Below are 23,059 nucleotides of genomic sequence, written 5' to 3' on the forward strand. Positions count from 1 at the left end.
ACAGTTATTGAGTGAACAAAAATTAAGATGAAATATTGCTAAGTAGAATACTGCTAAGCCAAATATACTTACTACTTTCCTCCTAAACAGAGAATCAAATGGTATTGCTACCTTTGAATACATTACTCATTTTTATCTGTACTTATCACTGTGAAAAAAACATAGTAAACAAAATATATCACCTGTTTTCCATATAAAACTCACAATAATATATGTATACTTCTTTGCCTTGTACTGAAGAAAAAATTGAGGCCTTTGGCTTTTGCAAGAAAACCAATTATATAGCTAAAACTGCACTACAAACGAATGTCATAGATATATTCAACAATGAATTTCCACAAAATTGCTACTTTTTACTTCTCTCAATGAAAATCCAATTTCCATTCTAATGAAGTTTTCTGCAAATACCAGATACATATATAATGTTAATATTAAAATTTATGAAAGCGCTACTCTGTTGGTAAAATAAGTATTTTTATGTTATCAATTCTAGCTGTACTTCATAGGTTGTTCTGTATATATAAAGATAATACTATTATCCAGTCACCAACTAGGCAAATACCTTTACTTTTTTTTTCCCCAGTAAGAGTAGAAAGTTTTGCCCTGAACAGTCTTAATTCATACATCCAATTGCTTTTGTGACCACTAGCATACTTTTCTATGAGATATGAAAATTTGCAGGCATATGACTAGAGAAAATAATTGTGCTGTTTGAGATTTAGCCAAGATTTTTGTACCAGGGCTGGAAGTAATTTAAGATGGAAGTGAAATACTTTATACAAACAGAATTACACAGAAATTTAACTAAATTTGACCTAAAGATGTTTTATACAAATTAATAATATTTATAAGCTATGAATAAAATAAGTAAATTCACATGAAACATCTGCTCTTTGGTTATTGAGAGATAATTCTTTTCTCCTTGAAGTATATAGATTTTTTTCAGATCTTTTTTCCATCCATGTTGTCACTGGAGCTCAGTAACTGCATGACAATTCCACCATCCCCAGAATCCTTTTTTTTTTTTTATTTTCTTTTTCTTTGATAGAGGGTGAAGGAGAGAACCAAGGGGCGGGGGGAGTAAAGGAGAGAGAAAAAGGGGGTGGGACTTTGGGAGAGGGAGAGGAAGAGCAGAGAACAAGACATGAGAGAAATCTGCAGCACTGCCTATCACCCATGTGGCTTGCCCCTGGAGGTGCGACAGGGATTCACACCTGAGTCCTCATGCACATGTGTTTCTTAACCAAGAAAGTCACTGCCCAGAGACTGGCGTACTTTAATGATGACTCTTTAGTCACTGTCAGGCCACTCCATCATCTGGGGCCCTAGTCAGATGGATGGGGTTTACAGTTAACAATATTTATATACTTCTCCCATATTTGGGAGCTACTTTCTTCCCTGATTCAGCTTTCTAGTCCTATTTCCAACTCTGACACATCTCCCCAGACAACAACTTTAGCCCACCTGCACGTTAGCAGTTGGGCTCAGGTAAAATTAGTAAGTCTTGAGCCCCCTAGAGTATACCTAAAATAGACTTCCTAGCTTCTTTTTCCAAATGGAGACCCCAAATCTGATCTGATCTGTTCTTACCTTTAGGTTCCTGATTCTTAAAAAAAAAAAAAAGTTCTGCTTTATATCTTAATGTTTTTCAGCCACCAAATTGCAGATGCTACTATGACATGAATTGACTTCTCCGGGGCAGATGATCTCACTCACCAATGTGTTTTGGAACTCCACCTCTCCAGAACCCTGCCCCACTAGGGAAAGATGAAAACAAGCTGGGAATATGGGTCAACCTGCCAACACCCATGTGCAGTGGAGTAGCAATTACAGAAGCCAGACCTTCCATCTTCTGCACCCCTTAATGATCTTTGGCCCATACTTCCAGAAGGATGGAGACTAGGAAAGCTTTCAATACTGAGGTTGGGGTACAGAACTCTGGTGGTGGGAATTGTGTGGAATTGTACCCCTCTTATCCTATGGTCTTGTCCATCATTATTAAATTAACAAAAAAGATTTTAGAAATTCTAACATGCTTCCAGTATCACTGATTTTTCTAAACACTCATATTTAAATGCATGGCCTATCGGTTTCTGGTTGGCTTCATTACCAAACTTGAACTCACTGTCCGTATTTTCTCGCAGTTACTTCCTGTCTGTGTGTGATTAAAGACTGGGTGAAATTGAGATTAAAATTTCCTATTTTGTATTATAGGGTTAAAATCCTTTTTGTTTGGTATATAAAAATGTCACATGATTTTATTTACCAATTTTTGTAAACTTAAAATAGTAAAATATAAGAGAAATAATATCAACTGATTATGATGGTCATAAATTCATAATTATCTTTCTTTTGTTGTGTTCCTTTTATAATATTTTACTTAATTTACTGAAATACAGGGTGAAAGAAAGAGACCAGAGGATTACTCAGTTGTGATTTATAGTGGTAGTAAGGATTAAACCTGCGGTATCAGAGCCTCAGGAAGCAGTCTTTTGCAGAACTATTATGTTGTCTCTCCAGCCCATCATAGCAGTTTGATTATGAACATTTCGGTTCCCTCCCTTCCCCTTACTTCCCTTCCTCTCCTATTGTTCCTCCCATTCCCTCTCCCCTTTCTTTCTCTCTTCCTTCTTTCTCTCTCTCCCTCTCCCTTTTAAAGATTTTGTTTATTTATTAATGAAAAAGATAGGAGAGAGAGAGAGAGGTTGAGAGAGAGAGACCACACATCACTCTGGTACAGTGCTGCCAGGGATTGAACTCAGGACCTCTTGCTTGAGAGTCTACTGCTTTATCTACTGTGCCACCTCTCTGACATCTTTCTTTCTCTTTCTCTTTCTCTTTCTCTCTCCCATTCTTTATACTTCCTTTCTTTCTCTTCCTTCTCTCTTTTCTTTCTCTGTCTTCTCCCTTCCTTTCCCTCCCTCTCTCCATTCCTCCTCCTTTCCTTTCTTCCTTCCTCTATTTTATCTTGAGCTAAGGCCTCGGATTTAAGTGATTTCAATCCTTCAGAGCCCAGCTTTTGTTCAGAGAGAGAGAGAGAGAGGAAAAGATACCACAGGAGGGGAGAAGGCACTCCCTCTCAGGCTGTGGCACTCCCTCTATAGCTGCACACACAGTCATTCGCCCTATGTGTTCAGCCGTCACCCTAGCCCTGAACATCATCTTTCCCTCTTGGCTTATATTTGACAGAGACCTTTTCCTGTTAATCTCAGCAAGATATTAGCTTTTTTATGTAAGCGTATGACAAAACTAATCTGTGCACTGAAATAAACTTGTTGAAGTAAAATGTTAAATACCTTTAAAAACCACAATATCATGAAGAAAATATTTCTCTTGTATTTATATAATTATTATATGGTCTTCAACTAATATGCAGTAGTCTGTGGTAAAAATTTAGCAACAATCAAAAATAAAGCAATACATGAGACTATGTAGCCACCTTGCTTAAACAAATAAGAACTATTCTGAAGAGGGGGAAGGGGATTTGGGATCCTGCTGCATTGTGATGGAACATAGTCTAAATTGGGGTTATAGTGTTCTGCAGGCAACTATCACAGGGGGATGAAAAGCTGTACCCATGTGTCAATAACTGCACTGTAACTCATTAATCCTCCTTCCATACAGAAGACCAAAAGTCATTTTAGAAATAGGATTTAGTGGATATTCTTTCTACCATTTTTCCGTGATATACATATGCACCATATTTCTCATCACTATCTTAAATGCTTAGCACTCTGTTGGTCACACACACGAAAAAATATAGGATACAATCTCGTCTTTAAGCAGACAACAGCCTAAAAGAAAAAAAATTAGGCCTGGTCACAGAGTACTAATTCAAAGTCATTATAAATTCTGCACCAAAAATACAGAGAACCCATTAGAGTAAGAGCTTAAGAGTCCCAGGAGGATGAATGAAATGTTTTTCCTGATTTGGTCACATTTTAAAGTTGCATTTTTACTTTTCTGTATCCAGGGTCTTTATGAACTTTTCCATCATGTCAAAGTAACTGAGGTTTCAAGGAAATTCTTAGAATACTTTAGAATTCCTCCCATGCACTCTGCTTTTATTGCTGGTGTCTGCCACTAGGTGATTAATGATCGTTCATTAAGAATAGTTACTGTGGCCAGACTCTTCATGCATAAACAACAAAGAAGCAGGAATATGAGTGTTTTTCACTGATTCCTTTTCAAAGATTCCTTTTCAAATCACACACACACACACACACACACACACACCTTAAGATCCTAGATGTATTATATAAATGTATTAATAAATGCTAAAAGTATATCAAATAACTCACAAAATGTGCACTTTGTTGCTAATGTACTCTGAAACCAATTGTTTATCTTTATATGAAGACAGATTTTTTTTCAAAATCTTCAGACATCTCCAACACATACTTTAGGTATTTTGTTTCATATCTACTTTTTTAATCACTGAGTTATCATTCAAATTCATTCATTAATTTAAACAAATATTGTACTCTGTATAAGACATTATATGTCCTTTCTGTTTGAATTTCTACATTATTGACTGACTATATACTTCTAGGAAATGTTACATTGGTACAGACCAAATTGTCAAACTTGTCAGTTCTGCTTAAGGATAAATAATTCAAGTTAATGCTTGTCTCATTGCCTCTTAAATCTCTCAGCCAGCTCCATTCCTGTAACTCTTTTTCAGTGGGTCAGATCGATAGAGTTCTAATGTAGAGAAGGATTAAGGTTATTTGGGGTAATAGTTAAAATCCAGACAAGGGAAAACCTATTCTCAATGTTCTGATTCATTGAAATTGAATGATATACTATAAACTGCTTATGACAAAGCTAAGAGTAGTTATGTGTGAATTTGTTCAATGAGCAAATTATCATGATTTAATCTAAAATTCACATTACACACTAATACCAAGGTATGCAAAAAAATGATCCTTTCAAAGACGTCCATGTGTTAATTGCATGTGAATATTTAAGTTTATACAGAATAAGGAAAATGTTGCTAATTAGTCAATGTTAAAATAGGAATATTATGTGGGTGCCATGTTTCACCAGAGACCTTTCCAGAAGGAGGCAGAGCAGAAGAGGTTGGTGTGTTTTGAAGAAACAGGAGGGGTATTATGAAGCCAAGGAATATGGCGAGTTCTAAAATCTAAGAAGGCAAGGGAAGAATCTCTCATTTTGTTAAGTGAGAGGTATGGTGGCCATCTTACTGACAGGAAAATAGCATAATAAAAATGGGTGAGACTGGCAAAATAGCTCACCTAGATAGTGTTCCTGCTTTGTCATGTGCTTCAGTGCTGTAGTGCATTTCTCTCTGTCTCTGTCCCTCATAAACATATATCTGAAAAAGTAAGCCTGAAGAAGTCCAAGTAACAGCAACAGAAAAGAACTCCAAGTAACAACAACAAGAACAACAAAAGTCCAAGAAACGATAACAAAAACAAGGATAAAAAAAGAGGAGGCTAGCTTCATGAGGGTGGAATAGTCCTACATGTGTCTCATCACTCTGCTCGCTCATCAGTCATGCTCAATCAAAGAAAAAAGAAAAAAAATAGCCACCAGGAATGGTGGGACTATGCAGGCACAAAGCCCCAATAATGAGCCTGGTGGCAAAAGAGGGTGGGAAAGGTGTGGGGGTGGTGAAGAGAGAGAGAGAGAGAGAGAGACAGAGAGAGAGAGAGAAAATATGGTAAAATATAAGCAGTTTTAGTTAAATAGGCTATGGGTGCTGCCAAGATAGTATAATGGTTATAAAAAAAAGACATCCACGTGTGAGGCTCTCAGCTCCTAGGTTCACTTCCCACCACCACCATAAATTAAAGCTGAGCAGTACTCTCTGGTCTCGTTCTCTCTTTGTACTTTTCCCTCTGTGTCTTTCTCTCATTGAAATAAAATAAACAAGACTTTTTTTAATGGCCTACTTTGTTTACTTCTACTATACTCAGAAAAATATTTCTGAAAAATCAACTGAAATTAATATTTGATATCAGGATTTATGAAATGATATACAAGGCCAGGGGGCTACATCGTATGCAAGGAAATCAAGCATAAGGCCATGAGATAGCACAGCAGTTACTCAATACACTTTCATGCCTAATGCTTGGAGGCTCTAGATTCAGCCTCAGATACTGCAATATGCCACAGCTAAGCAGTATTCTGTTCAAACATAAAATAAGATGTCTTGCCAAGACAAAATATTCTAATATTTTATGCAGGTCACAAGAAGGCACAGATAAGTCTAGGTTATCAATGCCATCATCCAGGGTTTTTTGTTTGTTTGTTTCGGCTTCCAGGGTTATTGCTGGGGCTTGATGCCGGCACTATGAATCTACTGATTTTGATGAGCATCTTTTTTTCTATTTTATTGAATAAGACAGAGAGGAACTGAGAAGAGAGGGGAGGGGAAGACAGAGAGGGGGAGAGAAAGACAGACACCCGCAGACCTACTTCACCGCTAATGATACAACCTCCCTGCAGGTGGGGAGTCACGGGCTCGAACCCAGACTCTTGCACAGGCCCTTGTGCTTAGTACTATGTGTGCTTAACCTGGTGCACCACCACCTGGCCCCAATCATCCAGGTTCTTTCTTGTGATGCTTGAATGATTTCAGGTCCTTAATCGACATATGAAATCACTGAGGCTTATTCTCCTGATAGTCACAAATGGAAGTTCAGTCATAAGACACCACCATATTTTATTCCAATGAACATATTTTGTATGAGTTTTCCAGGGAGCCGTGCCCCATTAATCCATAGGTTGTGGGTGGACTTAGCACAATCTAGTCTAGACAGACCAGATAAGAAATCTTCACCAGGAAACGTTATATGTTTTCCAGCAGGTGTATGATTAGCATCTTATAAGAGGCTCTAACTAGATCTTCTTTCTTACTTTCCCTGGCTGTCTCCGATAAAGAGAAAGAATGGATTACAGGACTAGTCTTAGTACATTTGTTTCCAACTGGAAGGTGAATGAATAATTCTAACTAATATTTTAGAATAGGAAATTCTATAACGTGAAAATAATCAAGATCAGAGTCGTCAGTGGAAATTCCACTAATTTCATGAAATGGCTCTTTTAATGAAACTAAATCTAGACAAAATATCGCACCGGGGAAAAACAATGAAGTATATACGTATACATATCTTATAGGTGTATATTATTCTTGTATAATTCATCTAAGTATTGATTGAATAATAATTACTACTGTTTATTCCTAGAAGATAAATGTAAATGGATGGAGAAATAGTGGAGCTCCTATCTATTTATCTATCTGTCTTTATCTCTTTATCTCTTTAACTGTCTCTTTTCAGGAACATAAATGAATTGACTGTTTTTAAAAGGAAGATAAATTCAGAGAAAACTGTTAATCTACGTACAGAATTTCTTTAGAAACAGAACTCAGAGGGTCAGGTGGTGTCACACTTGGTTAATTATACACATTACAGTGCGCAAAGACCCAGGTTCAAGCCCCTGGTTCCCACCTGCAGGGGAAAAAACTTCAGGAGTGGTGAAGTAGGGCTGCAGGTATCTGTCTCTATCCCTTTCTATCTACCCCTCTTCTCTAAATTTCTTTCTATTGGATATAGATCCACTAATAAATAGATAAAAATTAAAGATAATTCTGAATAATATTCAAAATAAGTTATATTTTTAATTCTAAACACTTGGTTTAAATACATTTTCTTTTAAAAAATTTTTTGGTATTATCTTTATTTATTTACTGAATAGATACAGCCAGAAATCAAGAGGGAAGGGGGAGATAGAGAGGGGGAGAGACAGAGAGATATCTGCAACATTGCTTCACCACTTGCAAAGCTTTTCCCCTGCAGGTATAACCAGGGGCTTGAACCTAGGCCCTTGAGCATTGTAACGTGTGCATTCAACCAGGTGCACCACTACCTGGCCCCAAAACGCATTATCCATAAAAATTATTTTCTATCTTATATTCAGTTAACAATTTTATACCAAAACAAATTTAGGAGTTTCAATCAAAATAATGAAAATATTCATGTTTTCAGTAGATCACATGGTGAAATCAGTTTATGAAAATGAATACATTCCTATAATTCTAAAGAAAGGAAATTGATTATTGTTACTAAAGAAAAGTCATACAACTTTGGTGATAAATACAAAATATTATGGAATTCAGCAATTTACTGCTGGCCTAGAACAATACAGTTTCAGTAGTTTGTGGGGAAAATACAACTTTCATGAATTTAAAAGTGAATGACATCTGAAAACTAAAACTTTAAAAAAAACTTTATTACCTTTATTTATTTGATAGAGACAGCTAGCTCAGAAAAACTGAGATATACCTGCAGCACTGCTTCACCACTCATGAAACTTTCTCCCTGCAGGTGGAGACTGGTGCCTTGAACCTGGGTCCTTCCGCATTGTGAAGTGCACTCAACCAGGTGCACCACCACCCAGCCCCTAAACTAAAACTTTTTAACTTAGAAAAACCCTCAAAATCTTTCAGTGTAGAAGAAAACCAGGGGTTGGGCAGTGGTGCACTTAGTAGAGCACAAAGTAGTATGTGGGAACACACAGCTACATGTCCTGGCTACCACCTGTGGGGTCCAACTGTGGGGAATGCAAGAGTGGTGCAGCAGCGATGCAAGTATTTCTATTTCTTTCTCTTCTGCCTCCTCCCACTTTATTTATCTCTGTCTCTATCAAAAGAATGAAAAAAATGGCTACTAGAAGCAGTAGATTTGTCAAGCAGTCTCGAAGCTCACCAACCCCCAGAAACAGCCCAAGTTTCAAAAAGGAAAAGAGAAAGAAAGGAAGGTAGAGAAAAAGAAAAAGAATCAGTGGCTCTCTCCCTTTCTTATACATAACTTTCTCTCATATTAAGTAAATGAAATAAATTCTGAAAAATAGATATGTCACACTCTTGGGTTGGATGAATCAATGCTGTCAAAATTATCATCTTTTTCAATGCAATATATAAATTCAACCTCAAAGACAACGACAAATAGAACTACCACATGATCTAGCAATCCCACTTCTGGATTGAACCATAATTCAAATACCTCAATGTTACTTGGCAGTATTGCTCAGAAGAATAAAACATAGGAAAATTTCTAAATATCCACTGATTAGGATAACTGGAAAAAAAGATTATATATATATATATATAAATATATATATATACACACATATATATGTGTATATATCATGGATAGCTATTCAGGTGTAAGAAAGATTAAACTGTCAGTTCCTCCTTTTGGATATCAAGGGTACTTTAGGGAGCAAAACATATCTGAAGGAGTAAGAATTAGCAGATGATTTCATCTCTGAGTAGACAATAGGAGACAAAGGAGATAAATACAAAGTGTAAATAAATAAACCAGTTGGCTTTGATAACAGAACTGAAGTTAGCACAAGGGGAGTGGTGGGGAATATGAGCTAGTCTTAAGGAAGGTAGTGGCTTTGCTTTTTGATGAGGTTGTGCCCTGCAGTCTTTCCATAATACACCCAAGTTGCAAACTAACTGAATACTCATTTGCATAAGGATTGAGAAATACACTGAGGGTGACTAGCAAGATTTGGAGTTGATAATCAACAGCTACACATCATGAATATTTCTCACAAATATAATGTTAAGTGAGGAAAGTCACATATGAGTATGCACTGTGAAAGTCCATTCACTCACCATACATAGTCAAACCCAAAATGTGTTTTCATAAATTGCATTCAGTACAAATTTAGGGTCAGTGCTGCTGCTGTTTTTTATTTTTTAAGTACACTATTAAACTTACTTACATTCATATACACAGCTTGGGTTTGTTCTCATGATATACTAGAGTGTTACTCCATTTTGATAGCACTTAATTGATTTTATTATTTTTCTGTCCTTATAAAAAATACAGCAAAACATGAAAACTATGCACACATATAAATGCTTGAATTTGAGTTGGTGAAATAGCTCACCTCGACAGTGAACCTGCATTGCCAGCCAAGTCAGCCTAGAGTGGTAATGCCCAGGCAGTGATAAAAGTAAATAATTAAAAAAATAATAGTTTATGGGAGTCGGGCAATAGAGCAGCAGGTTAAGTGCAGGTGCACAAGGTCCTAGGTTCAAGCCCCCAGTCCCCACCTGCAGAGGGGAAGCTTCACGAGTGGTGAATCAGGGCTGCAGGTGTCTCTCTGCCTCTCGCCCTACTTCCCTATTCCTCTCAATTTCTGGCTATCTCTAGACAATAAAAATAAAGATAACAAAAAAATTTTTTTTTAAAGAAAGTTTCAGTGCTATGATTTCTTTCCCTCTCTCAATGGCTTTATTTCTTTCATCTGAAAAAGTCAGCCTAGAGTGGTAATGCCCAGGCAGTGATAAAAATAAATAATTAAAAAATAATAGTTTATGGGAGTTGGGTGGTAGCACAGTGGGTTAAGTGCAGGTGGCACAAAGCACAAGGACCAGTGTAAGGATCCCGGTTCCAGCCCCTGGCTCCCCACCTGTAGGGGAGTCGCTTCCCAAGCAGTGAAGCAGGTCTGCAGGTGTCTATCTTTCTCTCCCCCTCTGTCTTTCCCTCCTCTCTCCACTTCTCTCTGTCCTATCCAACAATGACAACAATAATAACTACAACAATAAAAAACAACAAGGGCAACAAAAGAAAATACATAAATATTTTTAAAATAATAATAATAGTTTATAATTTACTCTGCACCCCTTATTTAATATGTATTTTCTTTTGAATATGCAAATAGTTAAAACAATGTTATGAAGATACACAGATATACAGACTCTTGAACTTCTATTTATTTTTATGTAAAATAGTTCATGTTGAGAATTTTTAAATTTTATGATTTTTACAATATACTATCAGTGATAGCAAAGGTAATTGTATTAAGTACTTAAATTTATTAAATCAGTGCATTAACACTTACTCACCTCAATAAACACATGTGAAGAAATATCACGTTTCTCCCTTACAGATAAAAGTATGGAGAATACAAACAATAGAATATTCCAGAAATATCAAAGAAGCCAGGATTTGATAAACTTCAGATTCTGAACTACAGTGTTTTACAGTTTATATTATGTACTAACACACATATTGAGGGAACAAAGAGAAATCTATCATATAATGTCAGTAAGTAAATACATTATCAACTAATTTCAAAAACTAAGGTTTTAGTATTACTAAGATATAAGTACTTTGAAACACTAGTACCTAGGGCAAGCCTTTCTTTTGAAAACTGAATCTTTCTTATTCATAAATCTCACTTCCAATGTATTAAAAGCCTTTCTTTTAATCAATTTCTTTATGTTGCAAGTAGAATAATGACCCCTAGCCTAAAACCTCAGGAGAGGCTGTAGTTGCAACTGCATTAACCAACTTGAAAGAAAGTACATCTATCTCTTGGTCTGATAAATCATATCCCAGAATTTTTTTCCCACTTGCAAACGGAGGTTAGTATTCCTCCTCTGTTATGCTACTGTCACAGTAATAAGACAAGGGGTTTCATTTTGCTTTGTATGGCACTGCTAAACTAGTTATTAGGCAGTGTTGCAGAGTCTACTCTTGGCACTATTCTGAAGCAGTAATATGTGAGATATTGGCATGTATTAGTAGAATACTCAAAATATAACTTACACTATTTTATTTTTAATTAGTTATAGTTTATATTAATCTAAGGCTACAGGCTATAGTTCTACTCCATACCTACTGACTTTGTAAGTTCTTATTTCAAAATAACTAATTTTCCTCCTGAATATCCCCCGATGGTGTAGTTTCTGAATTACTTCCACTGATAGTTTCCAGGATACAGAAAATTCTGCTCAGGCCAAACCATGGAAGGAATCCATGACAGTGACATAATCTTGAATTGTAAGAATAGGAATTCCTCACTCTTTTGCTGTCATAGTAGACAGTTACCCTTATATATGCACATGTTTTCTCCTTTTTTTCTGTCTCTTTATGCTAAACCCATCAGTTCAATGGAAATTTCACTGTAATATTCATGCTGGAAATTCACTACTACTAACCTTTCTTTTCATTTTTACAGCTTATTCACTTATTTATGTGTGAATTTTCTGTGGAGACTAGAGTACCACTTAGCTCCGAATTACATAAAACAGTATATATATATATATATATTTTTTTTTTTCTTTCTATTAGAAGCATTAAACCTTGTTATCTATTCATGTCTTTTGGGAACATGATGGCAGAGGACGACCTGGTGGGGGTTGACTTGTTATGTGGAAAACTGGAAAGTGTTGTGCATGTACAAACTATTGTGTTTGCTGTCAACTGTAAACCATGAATCCCCCAATAAAGAAATTAAAAAAACTCACTGACTTCAGCTTTACTTGTTCACTTAAATTAAATTAGCATTTCTTTCTTCCTCAATATTTTATTTTTTAGGAAAATTGAAATAGGGATAATGTTATGGCAATGTTTTAGTTTAACACAATAAATCTGCCTTGTCTGGGATTTATTAGGCCACTGGCTAAAACGTAGCTACTACAAAGTTAAACTAAAACTCATGGAGTGAAATTCAGAACTTCAGAACCTTAGGTCTGTCCTTGAGTGCTCATAACTTGAGAGAGGCAATTTTCTATATTTATAAAACAATACTACTTTAATTTCAGGCAACTTCAGAGATGATAATATGAACATTATTTATTTAAACTGGAATATTAGTTTCAATAGTACGCTATACAAGTTAGAAAAATGACAGAAATTATAAACAGACTAAACTTGCTCTGATTTACAACTGATATGAAATTTCAAATACTCCCATAATAAGACTTTTCAATCTGAGAAGTACAATCTGTCAGACAGGAGAGTTGGGTACTGAATGAAAATGTGTAATGCTAAGAAGAAAGTAGGGGAATTGAAAGTCATTCATCATCTTAACACTTCCCTGTAGACATAGCAGAGATAAAGGATTCTGTTCATACAAGAATTTCCAGTTTTTGAAAAGCTGTATCATTCCTCTTCTACTACAAAACTACATTGCAATTTATGAAGTATTTTCAGATAAAAGTGATAAAGTTTAGAAGTTTATGAAAAATAATTTCCATGATCATCACAGTTGAATTCTGCATTCTAAAAATAATAATAATGTAATGAAATATTCCTAAAAGAATCAAAGAACATTTATCTTGCAACTGACTTATCTGACCACATCAATAATAATCAAGAAACAATAAAATAATGTTAACTTAGGGTAGCAAATTAATGAATTGTGATCATTTATGTAATACAAAGGCTTTACTTTTATTATTTTATGAGTACAACTTCTTTGGCTTATATATTAAAGTTGTGTTTCTGTGTTTCTGTTTCCATTGAATAGACTTCTCAGAATTAGTTTAGATTCAGAAGTAAAAATTTAAAAAATTCCTTCCTGCTAAATAAACATTTACCTTACGTAAGGATACAAGTAGTATCCTTCAACATAGGCAGACCAGGACTTTTTTAATTATACTTTAATTATACTTTTTTTTTAATTGTTGAGTAACAAATCTGTGCAAATTAATTAGGTAAGTCATATGTTTCCCTGAGTACTTATTGAGACTTTATGCAATTTAAAATTATTTGGAAGTGATTAAATTAGTCTTGTAAATACTTAACAAATACACACAAGTAAAAATCAAACTATCCCATAAAAAGAAACACTTGGCAAACACAGTCTGTTTAACTGAATTGTGATTTCTTTCTAATTGAATTTAAAGTACATAACCCAATGTCAATGCATAGCAATGTTGTTGTGTAATTTTTTGCATTAAAATATGATATACAGAGCTAACAAAAGAGCTTACCTGGGTACTGTGCTTGCTTTTTCATGTGTTGACCCAGGTTCAAGTCTGGATCCATTTCATTGGAGGGATTTTCGGGAGGTGGTGGTTTTCTCTTTGCCTCTGTCTCTTTCTACCTGAAAAAAAAAACAAGTGGAGAAACTCCAATGATAAAGAATAAAAGAATGGGATATAGCAAGGTGTAGCAAATATCAATGCTAAAGTTGATCTTATTGGAAAAAAAATTTACATATTTTATATTCTCCAGTTCTGTTCTTAAGATAAACTACAGCTTTTTTCTTTGAAACCTTTGACTAAAAAGTTCAATTTTGATTTTTCACCTCCATTTTGGGAAAGACAAGATATAACAAGTGTCAATGATTTGCATTGCTCCTGGAAATAAACTGGTACAGGACATGTGTATTGGTGGTGGGAAGATTACATAATTGTTATGCAAAAGATTTCCATGCCTGAGGCTCTGAAGTCCCAGGTTCAGTCCCCAAAACCACCATAAACCAGGGAAGAGCTCTCTGGTTAAAAAATTAATAATTCAGTTTACAAGCTTGAAACATCAAATACTTAGTCTAATGAAACATATACTCAAAAAACTTAAAATAACTTTTTTAGAAAATACTAAGTTACCTGTAACCTTCTACCAGATAGATCAGAATCACTAAGTCCTGTCAGTATCTAAGATATTGTTTTTAGTAGATATCATTAAATGGCATAAATCATGGTCCTGCTTAAATTGAAGTTCAGAACCCTCTGCTCATTTCCTGTAATATTTCTCCACCTATATAAGTGTGGACCAAAATTCTTTTTGCCACCAGAGTTATTTCTGGGGCTCAGTGACTACATGACAAATCCATTGTTCCCTGCGACCATTTTTACCTTTTTTTTCTTCCTTTCTATTCTTTTTATTTGACAGGACAGAGAAGAATTGAGAGAAAAGAGTAGATAGATAGGCAGAGAGAAAGACACCTGAAGACCTGCATCACTGCTTGTGAAGTGTTCTTCCTGCAGGTGGGGAGCAGGGCTTGAACCCGAGGCCTTGTTCATGGTAATATATTCACTTAACTGAGTGTGTCACCGCCCAGCCCCCTGGACCAAAATTCTTTTTAGGGTGCAGAAGGTGGGAGTTCTGGCTTCTGTAATTTCTTCTCCACTGAACTTGTATGTTGGCAAGTTGATCCATACTCCCAGCCTGTTTCTATCTTTCCCTTGTGGGATTAGCCCTGGAGTGGTAAATTTCTGGGGCACATTGGTGAGGAGGTCAGAATGGGATCATAATAGTACCTGCAACTTGGTGGCTGAAAGGCAATAAGATATACAGCTAGAAAAATATTTAATAAACAGAAACTAGAAACTTGATGGCTGACATGGAAGTGGACTAAAAATATTTTCTGGGAATATGGTGTTAAAGTTGAGAATAGAACTAGAAAGCTAGATTAGGGCTGTAATAGCTCCCAAATTTGAAGAAAATGTATAAATACAATTAATTGTTTATTCCATCTATCTGATCCAGGGTCCATGTATATTACTTAGCTCAGTAGCTTGTCTAGCCCAGAGTCCTTGTCAGTGTGAGCTTACAACCGATGGTCAGAGCCGGGAACATTTTAGGCTGTACTCATTCCTGGAGCAATTCTCCTTGAGTGGCAGAGTAGCCTTTCTTCAGAAAGTGGGGCTGTCCCTACTGTTGCTACTTTATAGTGAAGGGAGGGTCCTGGAGAGACTCTTGAAAGGGCTTATGATGATGTCCCTGATGGAAATGGCCAGTGATGGAGGAGAGAGGGGTCTATTAGGGCTCTAGCCCTATCGTATGTATGTAAGAATCCAATGGTTTCCTGACTAGGGCCCCAAATAATGGGGTAGCGTGGTATTGACATTATTGAAACATTATGGTAACTATAATAAAAGAATGCTTAAACTCAGCATTTCCTATGACTATGTTTTTAATGTTTTCAACACACAGAAAATGGTAATTCTGATAAAAATGTGATATATGTTAAGTATTCTGAGTATCATAATCACTTCACCATATACTTTTTATATAAAATCATCATGTGCTAGACCTTGAGTGTATACATTTTTAGTTAAGAATCTCCATTTCAACTACTCAAAACAATTCCTTTAGATTTTTTTGACATATTCACTCTCCGTTTTTGAACCACACTTCAAAATTATTTTTCTTTCTACTTCCCTCATATAATAGCTAGTAATTTCAATCTCAGTAAGAATTTAAAGTCTTCAGTTTTTCAAATTATGACTAGATTCATTTGCATATCTGACCATGTCAGTGAATGTTAGTAAATATGATAAAGGCATCTGTAATGACCATCTACATGGTCTGTATTTTAAGCAAAGCATTTTTTCTCATAATATTAAAAGATAAAACACAAGTTAAACCAAGTAAAAATAAGTGGGAGAAGCACAACTCTCAGTGTGACAGTCAAAATGACCATTTAAATGACAAAATATAATCTGTAACAGAGCATAAAAGGTTTCTGGTCTTGGAACTGGAAGAATCACACTCCCAGATCTCAAATTTTATTATATGGCCATTGTAATAAAAAATGCTTGGTACTGGAACATGAATAGACACACTGAGCAGTGGAATAGAACTGAGAGCCCAGAAGTAAGCCCCCACACCTATGGACATCTAATCTTTGACAAAGGTGCCCAGACTATTAAAATGGGGAAAGCAGAGTCTCTTCAACAAATGGTGTTGGAAAAAAATGGGTTCAAACATGCAGAAGTATGAAACTGAACCATTATATTTCACCAAATACAAAAGTACATTCCAAGTGGATCAAGGACTTGGATGTTAGACCAGAAACTATCAGATATTTAGAGGAAAATATTGGCAGAATTCTTTTCTGCATAAATTTTAAAGACATTTTCAATGAAACGAATCCAACTACAAAGAAGACTAAGGCAAGCATAAACTTACGGGACTACATCAAATTAAAAAGTTTCTGCACAGCAAAAAAAAAAACAACCACTACCCAAACCAAGAGACCCCTCACAGAATGGGAGATCTTTACATGCCATACATCAGACAAGAGGCTAATAACCAAAATATATAAAGATCTTGCCAAACTCAACCACAAGAAAACAAATAACCCCATCCAAAAATGGGGAGAGGATATGGACAGAATATTCACCACAGAAGAGATCCAAAAGGCCGAGAAACACATGAAAAAATGCTCCAAGTCTTTGATTGTCAGAGAAATGCAAATAAAGACAACAGTGAGATACCACTTCACTCTTGTGAGAATGTCATACATCAGAACAGCAGCAAATGCTGGAGAGGGTGTGGGGTCAAAGGAACTCTCCTGCACTGCTGGTGGGAATGTAAATTGGTCCAACCTCTGTGGAGAACAGTCTGGAGAACTCTCAGAAGGCTGGAAATGGGCCTGCCCCTATGATCCTGCAATTCCTCTCCTGGGGCTCTATCCTAAGGAACCCAACACACTTATCCAAAAATATCTGTGTACACATGTGTTCTTAGCAGCACAATCTGTAATAGCCAAAACCTGGAAGCAACCCAGGGGTCCAACAACAGATGAGTGGCTGAGCACTTTGTGGTCTATATACACAATGGAATACTACTCAGCTGTAAAAAATGGTGACTTCACCATTTTCAACTGATCTTGGATAGACATTGAAAAATTCATGTTAAGTGAAATAAGTCAGAAAGAGAAGGATGAATATGGGATGATCTCACTCTCAGGAAGAAGTCAAAAAACAAAATCAGAAGAGAAAACACAAGTAGAACCTGAAGTGTAATTGGCATATTACACTAAAGTAAAAGACTCTGGGGTGGGTGGGGGGAGAATACAGGTCCAAAAAGGATGAGAGAGGATCTAATGGGGCTTGTATTGTTATATGGAAAACTGGGAAGTGTTGTGCATGTACAAACTATTGTGTTTTCTGTCGAATGTAAAACATTAATTCCCCAATAAAGAAAGAAAAAAAAGGTTTCTGGTTCTTGATATGCAATATGAAATACACATTATTGAACTATGACCCTGAATTTATGGTTAAAAATGTTCATCTTTGCTTGACAGCATACGTTTGGTCTTTAAAGAACATACTTAGTTAACTAATATTTAGTTAAGGCTCATCCGATAAGAGGTACTCTCCAGGACTAGAGGTAAATCAAAAGCAATATAAAGTATTTTCCTAGAATCAGTAAGCTTATATAATGGTTGTGGAGATGAACAAAGACACAAATAATTATTACAGGAATAATGAAGTTTGTGGCATGGCAGAAGTTTCTCACAATGTGCATATTCTAATATGAAAGGTATCTGATTGGAAGTTATTTTTTGAATAACTTTATTGAGGGGAAGAATAATATTTTATAAGATATCCATTGTCCAGTTTTTTTTTTATTTTATTTATTCCCTTTTGTTGCCTTTGTTGTCTTATTGTTGTAGTTATTATTGTTGTTGTCGTCGTCATTGTTGGATAGGACAGAGAGAAATGGAGAGAGGAGGGGAAGACAGAGAGGAGGAGAGAGAGACAGACACCTGCAGACCTGCTTCACCGCCTGTGAAGTGACTCCCCTGCAGGTGGGGAGCCGGGGGCTCGAACCGGGATCCTTATGCCGGTCCTTGTGCTTTGCGCCACCTGCGCTTAACCCGCTGCGCTACAGCCCGACTCCCCATTGTCCAGATTTTTTATCTCCCTATGATATGCTTTGTACACCATTTCTACCCTTAACTGAAGTTTTTCCCTTTTATTATCTTTATTTATTTGGATGGAGAGAGCCAAAAATTGAGAGGAAGGGAAGAGAGACAGAGAGAGACCTGCAGCACAGCTTTACCACTACTGAAGCTTTCCTCTGCAGGACCTGAACCCAGGTCCTTGTGCATTATAACATGTGCACTCTACCAGGGGAGGTGCCCCAGCACCCAGACCCCTGAAGTTTTTCTTTACTATCATGTACTGGTACATATACTGAATAATGGTATATTACTAGCCAAAAAAAAAAAATCCACAAGGAGGATTTAAAAGTGTCTACAATAAGAATATGGAGACTTTCTTAAGGAATTCAAGCCATTTAAGGTAAATATTACAAGTTCAGGTGTCAAGAGAAGATTGAGTGAATATCCAGCAGAAGGCCATGTGAACAAGTGTTGCAAATTTTATATCGTGTGCTTCCCAGCTTATAAAGACAAATACCTTTGATTTAGCTCGTCTACTTTTAAATAATCAAAGGGATATATATATATATATATATACACACACACACATATATATGAAAAGAACAGCAATAGAACACAAAAAGAACTCAGCAATGCACAATGCATAAGAATGCTTTGAATAATAAAAGTGTCGAATTTTGCAATTTATTTAGCACAAGGTAGTAGTGACACTTGATATATAAAAATCAGATCATATTTCTTTTTAATTATTTAAACATCACTGTAATTGATATTAGGATTGATTTAGGTCAGTAAATATTAACAAACAGAGACATGATCAGATGTGAGTGTTTTTAAAATCACCGACTGCCAGAAGGTCATAACTGCAATGGGAAGATTATTATGTCATTTAGTTCAGGCTACTGTAACAAAATACCAAATTAAAAAAAAATACAATAAACTTCAGGGGAAAATACTAGATACTGGGTGACATGAACAGCAGCATTTTATTGTCCCTAGATCGGAAGGTAGGAAAATCCAAGATCAGGATGACAGCTTGATCATTCCTAGAGAGTCCTTTACCCAGCAGCAGATTATCACTTGCCAAGTCCTCCTAAGGAAGATGGGGAGGAAGCACTTTAAGTCCCTTTATGAAGGCCTTTCCTTCCTCACCTTTAAGCACCTCCCTAGTGGGCTACATCCTGCTATCATCACATGGCAATGATGAAGGGAAAGGTGTATACAATCCCATGAGGCAAGGGTTAGTAGGGATCAGATTAAAGACATGAAAATATAAATGACATGGTAAAAGTAAAATACCATTAGGAGACACTGACACAAGGAAGCTCTGATTCACTGCAATAACGGAGACGTTATATATACAGGACAGATTGTGGTCAGTGTATCCCTAAATTCATATAATTGCAATAGGAAAGTGTTCATTGCTATTATTGTAAAAAATTAGATTTGCCATAATTTTTAAAGACGTCACAGATTACTCCTTATTTACAACACGGTGATTCAACTCTTCATTGATCTTTATAGTTTACTTCCAATTCATCATACTGTAATATGCTGTCAAAGTTAGTTGGTATAAATTTTATGGTATATTGAAATTTTAAAAACTGGATGAAACATAAATATATTTTTTGTTATTTTTGTGAAGGTTTTTGAATGGGTGAAGACAACATTTAAAAGGAAGTGACATTCAAAATAGGCTTCTGACTACATAGGAATTATGTGAAAATTAATTCTTTACATTGTAAAATAAATACCTTTTACTTTTTTCAAAATCTTATAAAATAATGACTCTGTAGGGAAGATAATCTGCATCATTGCCTTTTATGAAGAAAGTGCATTATTTAAATTTCAAGAGAATGATTTTTTTATAAACTCTTACTCTGTTGGAATAAATCCTTAGGATATAATTTAATTTAATTGTTCTCTTGTCATTCATAGACTACTTATGCTGAACTCATATAGTTTATGATGTCAGCAGAAATGAAATTATACCCTTCTGTTCAGTTGGGAATCATTTAAAAAATAATCTGATATCAGGAAGTAAAAATCTTTTTCTAATTGTAATTCATTATGAAAATGGAATAAAATGCTGACATTCTCCTTTTACATTAAAAAAAATAAAAACCAGTATGAGTGAGCTCAAATGATTTAATAAAATAATGAAATTGAAAGGAGAAAGTACAATAAGCTAGTTATAAATCTTCATTAAAATAACAAATAATCAGACTAACAAGATAGTTCATGAGTGAACAGTGAATCTACTTCATAATACTCTCTACCCAGGGACAAGCCCTGACTGCACTAAAAGAAGCTTCAGTGCTGGGATATATTTCCCTCTCCTCCTTGTCTCTCTTTCTCTCTGTCTCCATAAAGCGAACAAAAGTTGCCTCAGAGTGATAAAGACTTGGTTATGACAATACATAAATAAATAAATAAATAAATAAGCAATCAAGTCAAAAGAGCTAATAGACACTTAGACCAGGCATTAAAAACACTTAAATTCATGTTTAAAAAGCTCCAAATAACATTTTTATGAAAACTTTTAAAAATCATTCTGCATTATTTCCAAAGTATATTTTAGTTTAATGTGAGTCTAAAATTAATAAAACTTAATCCTAATCTTAGTATTTACACAATTCCTTCAATGATCATGAAGAAACAATCAACCAGTTGCCATTAACCACAAATGATTGTGCATCCCATTCTTAAAGGTAGCTTAACATTGTCATCATATCTTCTTTTGTCAATTAGATAGACATACTAGAAGTGGAATTGCTAGATCAAAGGGTAGCTTTACATTTAAGTTTTTGAACGTTGCCATGTTGTTTTTCTCAGTGATTGTACTTACATTCCCACTGACTATGCATAAAAGTCCCAAATTCTCCAGCTTCTCAAATATATTTGTTATCTTTTTCTGTTCCATTCTAAAGAAACTCTACAGTATTCATCCTAATGGGTGTAAATTGGTATCCCACTGCAGTTTTGACTTGTATCTATTACCATGTGCAAGGACATGGGTTCAAGCTCCCAGTTCCAATATGCAGAGGGTAAGCTTCACAAGTGATAGAGTTGTGCTGCAGGTATCTGGAAATCTGATAGTGTTAAGAGAGCACTAAACCTTTGTAAGTGAGTATTGAAAGCATGTGTGTTTATTTGGTGAGTATACACTGATAATATTCTTTAGAAGTTTATCAAGCTAAAATATGTATACACAACAATCCAATCATTTTATCCCTAGTCATAAGGACAAAGAAATTTGTATGTGTGAGCACAAGGAATCCGCATGAAAGTATGTAGTAGTATAACTTTTAACAGAAAAAATCAAAATGATGCAATTGTTTTAAAAATATAATTGTATAAACAAGCACTGGCACACTGGAATACTATACTATAATGCAAATAAACACTGTTAAGTTGGACAAATAAATCTTACAAAGAAAACGTTGAGTAAAAATGCATAATTTATATATATGCAGAGTTCAAAAATAATAAGAACAATACCATCACAGCAAAATAAACCACAACCCAAACAAAGAGACGCCTTGCAGAATGGGAGCTATTTACATGCCATATATCAGACAAAAGGCTAAAACTAAAATATATAAGAGCTCACCAAACTCAGAAACAAACAAAAAAAGACCCCCATCCAAAATTGGGGAACGGATATGAACAGAATATTCATTACAGAAGTGATATAAAAGGCCAACACACATGAAAAAATGTTCCAATTCATTGATTGTCAGAGAAATACAAATACAGACAACAATGAGAGATACTTCACTTCTGTGAGAAAGTCATACATCAGAAAAGGTAGCAGCAACAAATGCCAGAGAGGTTGTGGGGGCAGAGGAACCCTCTTGCACTGCTGGTGGGAATGTAAATTGGTTCAGAACCTGTGGAGAGCAATCTGGAGAACTCTTAAGCTAGAAATGGACTTACCCTATCACCCTACTACTACTCTCCTGGGGATATATATCCTAAGGAAACAGGCACACCCAACCAAAAGACTTGTGTGTACCTATGTTCATAGGAGCACAATTTGTAATAGCCAAAACCTGGTAGCAACCCACGTGTCCACAAACAAATGAGTGGTTGAGTACGTTGTGGTCTATATACATGATGGAATACTATTCAGCTATTAAAAATTATGACTTCACCTTCTTCACCTCATTTTGGATGGAGCTTAAAAGAATTATGTTAAGTGAGATCAGCCAGAATTAGAAGGATGAGCCCAATTCAGAGAGAGAAGCTGAAATCTAAGAACATAAAGGAAAAATGCAAAGCAGAATTTGGACTGGATTTGGTGTATCACATCAAAGTAAAAGACTCTGGGGGGAGGGGAGACGGCATATTCAGGTCCTGGAACATGATGGCAGAAGAAGACTTAAGTGAGGGGTTAGGGCGGAAAACCGAGAAATGTTACCAACTACTATATTTTACTGTTGATTGTAAATCATTAACCACCCTCCAATAAAAACAAAGTTGTCATCAGTTGAAGTCATGATTGGGAAGACTGTATTATTGGAAGCAATTGTGAGATATATACTATTATGGGGTATTCTCCATGTTCTGTTTCTGCTTGTTTGTTTGTTTGTTTGGGCTACCAGGTCCATTTACTGTAGCTCAGTGCCTAAATGAC

The sequence above is a fragment of the Erinaceus europaeus genome, chromosome 19 (genome assembly GCF_950295315.1).
Source record: "Erinaceus europaeus chromosome 19, mEriEur2.1, whole genome shotgun sequence".
In the NCBI taxonomy this organism is placed as follows: domain Eukaryota; kingdom Metazoa; phylum Chordata; class Mammalia; order Eulipotyphla; family Erinaceidae; genus Erinaceus; species Erinaceus europaeus.